Genomic DNA, 9,633 nt, shown 5'->3' with positions numbered 1-9,633 from the left:
AAGTCAAACAAAAAGAACACTAAATATATTATTTTTTTTCTAAATCTCATGATTGTAAGTCAGTCTCATGATTTTTGGGGCCTGACACATGATTTTCTAATACCTGGAATTGGCAACACTGCAAGGGACTCTTAATAAGGGAATGAAATTAAGAAATGGCAAATTTAGGCTGAGTAATAAACAAAACTACCTAGCATGAAATCTGCTAAACTCTGGACCAGTCTCCCATCCTTTGGGACACCACAAACTAGAGACAGCACTGTGGACTATGCTGTAGCGAACGACCCTGCCTGATGCTGGAATAGTTTAGCATCTTTTCTGTTCCATATGCCACTTAGTAAAATCCTCATGGACGAAGGAAGAAACCTGCATTAGGCGAGAGCGTTCTCCATCCCCATGGCCTGATAGTGTCATTTTCTTCCACCTGAGCTTGTGAATTCACATTGGCCCTCAGCTACGGTCATCCCAGAACCTCTGCTTTAGGGTGATGAGCTACTGTGGCAGATTCCCCCAGGAGCCCTCTCGGTCCCTGTGCTGGTCACAATACACTGGTGACGGACACGCTGGACCCAGCTGAGACCAGGATGACTCTTGCCCAAACTTGAATACTTCTTTTGAAAGAGATCCCAGGGCTCATCGGGATGCACTGAGCATCTCGCAGACAATGGCACTGTTTCCTCCTTCGTTTTAGCTTGAAGCCTGTTCTCTCTCTCTTCCTCTGCTCATTACAAGGCAGAGGGACAAGCCATGGGTTTCTAAAGGATGGCCTGATACAGCCCATTAGGCTGGTCAGTGAAAGCCTTCCCAGTGTGGTACGAATCTCTAACCTGCTGCTAGGAGGACAGCAGCAGCAGGAGAGATGGGGGATGAGGTTAATTCGCTGTGAAGGAATCAAGGACTCTGCCTGCAGCGTTAATAAACCAGGAGAGATCTGTAAGTACAACAATCACCCACGCTAGCGGTACCAGCAGAGGAACTTTTGTTTCGCTGAAGGGCTTATAGTGCCGATGGAGAGGCCACAGCTTGTCAGGATTTAGGGCCCACTGAAGTCAAGGGAAAGTCAGTGGCCCTTGGGTTTTGCTCTGAGCTGGAATCTGCCCCCACCCTTAATCCCTGAATCGGCTGTGGGGTGCAGGCAGTGATGGGCCAGGCAGTTAATCTGGTATGGAGAGCTGCAAAGACTGATCTGAAGAGACGTTTCCCTCCCTTTCAGGTGCTGCAACCCATCATTTCCTGGAGCATGGGGCCTGGGAGGGACTGGCACTCAACATTACAGTGACAAATCTCTTCCCTGGCCTGTAGCCTCCACACAAGCGAGAGCTCCCCTTGACTTCAGTGGATTTGCCATCTTGCTCCTCTGATGAGGTTTACTCAACATACAATAGCTGTGTTAAATCTAAATCAAGGGGGCAAACGTAACCCCCACTTTCTCCTGTGTGTGTCTAGAGGGCTCTGAGCTGGTTCCCAGGAATCCACAGAACACAGTTCTACAGGAGTTCTCCCTGGTTCTAACATACATGGGGCGGGCGGGGACGAGCCAATGGATCTGCCGCTCCAGCTCCCACGGAGTGAACAGCCATTGAGCCGCGCCAGTGCCGCTCTGCAGCCTCGCAGTGTGGGAGGAATCCCGGTGCCTCAGGCACACCCCTGCCCCTCTTTCAGTTCTACCCTGTGTGCAGCCTGTCACATCGCCCCTTGCCCCCTGATGCGAGTCACCCCTGTGCAGAGGGGCCGGCACAAAGTCTAGGCACTGCTGAAACCTTGAGAGGGGTTACGTGGAGGTTCAGGACTAGGCCTCATGCTGGCCCTCTGCCCAGGGAGGAATGTCACCCCCCAGGGCAACCTTAGAGACACTGCCAAGGATTTGTAGGCTCCAATTTGAGGCCGAGCAGCTGACTGGCCCCTGCCCCACTATGCCTCTCTGGCAGCCGTAGGGGCTGCTGAGAAGCTGACAGGGACCATGAGAGAATCCCGCCCCCCACGTAAGTGGTGGTCTGCTGCCTGACGCTTCCTTAGTGAGGCAAGGAGACCCATTCATTAGGGGCATTAGCCTGGACATGAGAAGATACACGTTCAGTTCCCTACTCCGCGACAGGCTTCTTGGCCATTCACTAGTCTCTCTGTGCCTCGGTTTCCCCACTGATGCCACGTGTGTTTTGTCCTCTCCAAAGTAGGATTGCCAATTTTGATTGGACGTATTCCTGGAGGTTTCATCACATGACATAATCATTAGCTAATGATTAGTTCCTGGAGACACCTGGCAGGGCTGGCAACCCTACTCCAAAAGGCTAGTGCATGTGTGAATCTACTACTGCTAGCAGCTAGCAGAATAACTACTCTGGCTCCAGAAGCGAAGGCCTGTCCTTTTACTCCTGAGTTCAGATCCCACTGATGAGATGACACATGGGGGGAAATTACTGTTGCTTTAGCACCTTGACTAGCCATTCACACCTGTGCAAAGCGGACACTAATCAGAATGGGGGCCACGTCACATTCTGTGTGCACAGTTGATAATGGTGAGCCACGGAGCCAGGCAGAATTAAGCTCATGATTCTTAACAGCGTTCCTTAAATTCTTGTTCTTTTCAGCTCCTCTGCTAGCATCCCGGACTCGGGCTGGGTGTTTTCTTGTGGCGCGTGGGCAGGAGCGCAGGATGGGGGTGGGAGGGGGGAGCAGATTTAATGATAGGGGACGCTTTTAAAAATAGAACTGAGTTTGCCTCCCGTTTGAGCGGGTGGGAGATGCGGCTTTTCTCGTTCTTTCCATGGTATCGGAATAACACGGAGGAGGGATGGAGTCACTGGCAGATGGACTGTCCTACGTGGGTTAAAACCAAGCTCTGCCTTAAACTGCAATCACAATAGAAATGACCGAAATAATGTCACTTCTTTAGCTTCCCTTCCTTCCTGCTTCTCCCTCCCTCTCTTTTTCCTCTCCCGTGCTTGATAGGAATATTAGCCACCTCACAGAGCCTCACGTGCGGATGCATCGCTACCACATCCTGCCCCCCACGATTACATCCAAAAAGAAAAGCCAGCAAGGATTTCAGGGCTCAGTGGGAGAACAGAACCAGCAGCAGCAGTAGCCAAGGGCTGGATTCTTGGGGCTCCGCTTGCTGAGGAGTGTGTCGTTGAAAAAAAAGGAACATAAGAAGGGCCAGACTGGGTGAGACCAACGGTCCATCTAGCCCAGTGTCCTGTCTTCCGACTGTGGCCAATGCCAGGTGCTTCAGAGGGAATGAACAGAACAGGAAATCAAGTGATCCATCCCCTCGCCCCTTCCCAGTTTCTGGCAAACAGAGGCTAGGGACATTTCAGAGTTTGGTTTTGCATCCCTGCCCATCCTGGCTAATAGCCATTGATGGACTTATCCTCCGTGAATGTATCTAGTTCTTTTTTGAACCCTGTTATAGTCTTGGGCTTCACAACATCCCCTGGCAAGGAGTTTCACAGGTTGACTGTGTGTTGTGTGAAGAAATACTCCCTTATATTTGTTTCAAACCTGCTGCCTATTAATTTTATTGGGTGAGCTCTAGTTTTTGTGTTATGAGGAGTAAATAATACTTCCTTTTTTACTTTCTCCACACCAGTCATGATTTTATAGACCTCTATCAAAGACCCCCCCCCCCCCTTAGTTGTATTTTGCTGTGCAAAATATACCAATCCAGAGGCTCCAACTCTGTGGGTGCTCTGGGGCTGGAGCACCCACGGGGAAAAAATGGTGGGGGCTGAGCACCCACCAGGAGCATCCCCATCAGCTTCCTCCCTCCCCCTCAGTGCCTCCCACCCACTGGCAGGCCCTGCTGATCAGTGCCGCCCCGCGCCTCCCGCCTACTGCCATCAGCTATTTCACAGTGTGCAGGAGGCGCTGGGGGGGGGGGGGGAAGGGGAGGAGCAAGGGAGCGGTGCGCTCAGGAGGGGGTGGAGCAGGGCGAGAAAAGGCGGTGTGGGGCGGAAAGAAGTGGGGAGGGAGTGGGGCCTGGGGCAGAGGCAGGGATAGGGTGACCAGACAGCAAATGTGAAAAATCGGGACGGGGGTGGGGGGTAATAGGAGCCTATATAAGAAAAAGACCCAAAAATCGGGACTATGCCTATAAATCGGGACATCTGGTCACCCTAGGCAGGGATCAAGCACCCCCTGGCACATTGGAAAGTCGACACCTGTGTACCAAACTGCCCCACTTCTGGTGAGAAGCAAACTCTGAATGTGCAACTAGTATAGGGGGTCCAGAATAGATGAGAACCAGGAGGCCTGAGGCGATAGTGGTATTTCAAATGATACTGGGGAAAGAAAGAAAGACGAGAACAACCTTAGACATGGTCCATTCTCTCCAGTTCATGACGGCACCGACACTTCGTTTCTGACCTTAGGACCCAGCCCTTCAAGGTGCTCAGCGCTCCTCCATCACCACTGGCTTCAGTGGGTGCAGCACATCGCAGAATCAGGCCCTTACCTGGCTTGCTGCAGATCCACCCTTAACCCCCATGTGCCCAGTGCTATGGTTGTCAGCTGGAAGGGCTGCTCTCTCTGTCTGCTGCCCTTGCAAACCCCACCGTCATCCCCTAAACAGCCCAGGGGCCTTATCATGACAAACAAAGTTATTGTTGTGATTATGATGATGATGAAAGTGCCAGTTGGAAGCTACAAAGGGAATGGTGCTTCCCCGCCTGTTTACTCGCCCGCATCGAGCTGAGCAGCCATCTGGCACGGAGCATAGTTGCTAAACAGTGTTTTGTCCCTTGCGTTCCCCACATATGCTCCCCCGGCCTCCTCATTAACCTTCCCTCAAGAGTCAAGTGTCTCCATTTGTTTCTGGCCTGCTCCCCCGGAGAGCAAGCGGGGCTGGATTTGCATGACAAGGCTGAAGCACCCAGCTGTCCTGCGGGATTTCATGATCACTGCTTCCAGCAGCACCTGCCATCTCATTACCACCCCATTGATCCATGCCCCACTCGCATCAGGACTGCACCTGTTGCTCTGTGCTCTGGGGATGGGGTAGGCTGTGTTTTGGAATGGCCATGTCTCACAGCGGAGGATCTCTGGGGATGTCTTCGCTGCAGCTGGATGTGTGATCTGCAGCTCAGGTAGACATACTCCCATTAGCTTTAATCTCGCTAGCATGGCTAAAACTAGCAGTGGAGACATGGCGGCCCAGACCCTAGCGCAGGCTAGCAACGTGAATAAGTACAGTCCACGCTGCTGCATCTTCTCTGCTGGTTTTAGCTGCGCTAGCTAGATTAAAGCTAACGCGAGACTGCCTACCTAAGCTGCAATCATACCTCCAATTGCAGTGTAGACGTATCTTCTGGGCTCAGGAAACTCTGCTTGCCAGGCCATTCCATCCCCCTCTAAATCTTAGGCTACTTAAATGGCCAGTCCATTCCCAAGTAACTGAACTACCCCTATATCCTCGCATTCGATTGTCATTCTGCACCTGCTGGGCCGGTAGCGGAATCTTTCCTGGGTGCTGCCAAGGTGTCTGATGTACAGCTTCATGAACCAGGGGAGCAAAGGGTCCCCTAGGATCACTATTGGCATTTTAATATCGCTGCTGGTAATCTGCCGGTCGGGAAAGAAATTCCCTGCTCATAGCTTTCTGTGTACAGTCCTGTTTTCTTATAGGTCTGAGGGTCATGCACCTTCCCTGACCAGCCAGCACTGATGATGGTGAAGTGTCCCCAGTGATCCATCAATGCTTGCATAGCCGCAGAAACGTAGCCCTTTCTGTTGATGTGCTCTGTAGCAAGGTAGTCTGGTGCCAGAACAGGAATATGTGTGACATCTACCACCCCACTGCAGTTCAGGAACCCCACTGCTGCAAATCCATCCACTATGTCCTGCACATTGCCGAGAGTCACAGTCCTGCACAGCAAGAGACAATCAATGGCCCTGCACGCTTGTGTGACACTGGCCTCTGCAATAGGGTTTCCAACCCCAAAATGATTTCCCACTGACCAGTCGCAATCTGGCGTTGCAAGTTTCCACAGTGTGATTACCACTCACTTCTCCGCTGTCGATGCAGGTTTCATTTTGGTGTCCTTGCACTGGTGGGCTGGGGCAAGCTTGGCACACAGATCTAGAAATGGAGCCTTGCGCATCTGAAAGATCTGCAGCCACTGCTTGTCCTCCAAAGCCTCCATTACAATGCGCTCCTACCTGTCAGTGCTCGTTTCTTGGGCCAGAAGTAGCACTCCACCACCTGCAGCTGCTCCGCATACACCTTGAATTGGTTCTTGCGATGTCCCACAGCAATCGGACCTGAAGAAGAGCTCTGTGTAAGCTCAAAAGCTTCTCTTTCTCACCAACAGAAGTTGGTCCAATAAAAGATATTACCTCACCCCCTTGTCGCTCTAATATCCTGGGACCAACATGGCTTCAACAACACTGCATACTCCAAGAAATCATCACTTTCCCACTGATTCGGTTCTTCTTACGGCTTTGCAAATACCGGAGGATCATGTGTCCTGTCCTTGCAATGCTTATGTCAATAGTGCAGAGCTGTGCAGGCTCCATGCTTCTGTCAGAGATGGCGGACAGCGAGGAGGGCCACACATGTTCGTGGGATTTTTTTTTAAAGGTGCAAAAATTATGGGATACAGATGATGACGTTATGGGATGGAGACAGTTGCACACTGGGCAGTTGACCCTTTGCTCTCAGTTAATCCTGCGTGAGTCATTGCCAAAACTTCCCAAAAGACAGCGTGCTGGATGGTGGTGGGTTGCACTCTGGAATACCAATCTATGGTGCACCGCACTGTGCAATGACACAAGCACTCCTGGTGAGTACATACAGCACCAATGCAAGGAACCGAGTATGCATGCACACATGCGATATACGAACTGCAGCGGCTTTAGGCCGACATAAATTGCGTCTACAGAAGTTTGTAGTTTAAACACGGATACAGACTTGGGAAAGATTCCAGAAATATCTTCTTTTTATTAATTATTTGTATTTCAGTAGTGCCTCGGTCTTCCAGTGCTGAACCTGGACCAGCGGCGGCTCTATGTATTTTGCTGCCCCAAGCACGGCAGTCAGGCGGCTATTGGCGGCGCGCCTGTGGGAGGTCTGCTGGTAACATGGATTCAGCTGCATGCCTGTGGGAGGTCCGCCAGTCCCGCGCCTTCAGCGTACCCGCTGCTGAATTGCTGCTGAAACCGCGGGACCGGCGGACCTCCTGCAGGCATGCCGCCGAAGGCAGCCTGACTGCCGCCCTCACGGCAACCGGCACCCCCCGCGACTTGCTGCCCCAGGCACGCGCTTTGTGCACTGGTGCCTGGAGCCGCCCCTGACCAGGACACCCATTGGGCTAGGAGCTGTGCAAGCACAGAACAAAAACATGGTCCCTGTCCCAAAGAGGTTACAACCTAAGTATAAGAGAAAAGACAACTGATGGAGACAGACAGACAGATGTGGGAGAAGAAAGAAAGAAAGAAAGAAAGAAAGAAAGACTCCATACTTATCACCATGATGGGCAGCAGTCACAGCACACCAGCTGCCTTATGGTTGTTCATTTTTTTGTAGGCATCACGGCAAAGGAGAACTTTTAAAAAGGGATCCCTTCATCTCTCCCCAAAAAAGCCCTCTTTAAAATCTTTCCTCCTCTGTTCTGGGAAGGTTCCTTTTTCTAGGAGGACCTTAACTTTTCATTTCCTAATTTATTTAGTGTTTAAATTCATAACCTTGATTTTGTATTATCTAATCTAATCTAACCTACTTTCACCATACACACCCCAATCTCTCTCTGCACACACACATAATCATCATTTATCTCCACAAATAAGCATCTGTCTATTTAATCTGCCTAGACACATCAGGCTAGATTCTTATCTCATTACACCAGTGTGATATCTGAGTAAGCGGGGTTACTTTTGGATTTGCACCAGGGTCATTAAGATCAGAGTCTGGACTACCGCCACAAAAGTATTCATTGCATCAGAATGACTGGGAATAGAGTCACACGCTACCCTCTAATAGTGGGATTGCCCCTGCCGCTAAGGGAACCAGAAACTGTGGCTGGGGAATGTACGTTACATGCTGATCTTTTAAGCACTATATAGCCATGCTAGGGGAAAATATAGATGACTCCCCTAAGCATTCCTGATGGGATTAACTCCCACCCCTGGCCTGTAGGATGCCCAGATTTCTTTCTCCTTCTGGGGAATTAGGCCCAATGTGGGGGTCCCCAACATTTTTTCCTTTGAGATTCCCAAACTACTAGTACTCTGACTTTCCACAAACATCTTTACATTCATATACCAGAATCCTTTGCAATTTATGCCACTGCAATAATAATCATCAATCATCATCTTTTTCTCTAGAGGTTACAGCACAGGACTCGAAGCCAAGACTTCTGATGTCAATTTTGCTCTGCCACTGGGTTGCTATGTGAACTTGGGCAATCCACTTCACTGCTCTGTGCCTCAGTTTCCCCATCTGCAAAATGGGGGTTAATAATATTTAACCTACGTACCTGTGAGGTTTAATTCAAGCTACTAGAGAAATACAAAGGATGATTACACTGTGCGGCAGCAGGGTGTCTTGATTCCAGTGACCTATGCAGAGTTTAGCAGGCCTACTTCACAAATCCCCAGCTGCACCGGGTCCCAGCAGCACTGACTCATTGAGGCACGATGGTTCATTACGGAGCACTCTACGAGGATGAAGAATAAAGTCAGAACTAAAAGCACAACATCCTATGTCAGGGAACAGAATCAAAGCCGGGCTCTCTCCTCCGCTCCAAGCCCCTGTAGACCTGATAGAACCTGGCATGAATAAACTAGGCTCAGGCTAGTCTGATCGTTGACAGAAACTGGATCTCAGAGGCACAGACAGGGAGGTAATTATATGAAGCTGCTTTCTGTGCAATGCTGGAGTTAACGGCCTGACCTCATGGCTATTAGAAATCTCTTTTTTCAAAGTTTTCAGCTGTGAAAACTTACCCTGGGCAGAAGCGCAACCAGAATGCTCTCTGTAGAGGAACAATATTTATTTCCTTCCATTTTTTACTAAATTCAGGGGGGAAATTCATTCAAGCATGTCCAAGTTCAAAGAGGCAAAATAATTGGCATTTGCCAGTTTGAGATTTGCTTTAAAAATCCTGGGTATGATTCTTAGTTACACTCTGGCAAAAAGTGGCCTTAAAGTGGGTGGAAGTTGCTCCTTGAGAATGCCCCCTCTACAGGGGGTTCTCTGACCAAGATAAACTTACTGTAAAGTTTCTAAATCCACCCTGCTCCCAGCCTCTGGGGTTGGGAACATATTGGGGTGTGGCTGGAATACTGCATGCTGTGACTATCCTCTGTTTCCCTGGGCCAATGGAGGCCATGGGAAGCAGGGAAGCAAGGCTGCTCTGACATACCCGGGGGGCCGAACAGGGCCCTGCATGGCTCCAGAATACAGGGAGCACAAACATGGCCTAAAGCCCTCTTTGCCCCCAAGTCCATCCCCATTGCTGCCCCAAACAGTATAAAAAAGTATTTCCTTTGATCAGTTTTGAATTTGTCACCTTTTAATTTAATCGAATGTCCTCTATTCTCCTGTTATGAGACAAAGAGAACAGAAGTTCCAGTCTACCGTCTCTAGACCATTCGTTATTTTACATAATTTTATCAGGTCCCCTCTTATTCATCTCC

Source organism: Chrysemys picta, chromosome 24, assembly GCF_011386835.1.
Source record: "Chrysemys picta bellii isolate R12L10 chromosome 24, ASM1138683v2, whole genome shotgun sequence".
Taxonomy (NCBI): domain Eukaryota; kingdom Metazoa; phylum Chordata; order Testudines; family Emydidae; genus Chrysemys; species Chrysemys picta.
This window is presented reverse-complemented; position numbering follows the sequence as displayed.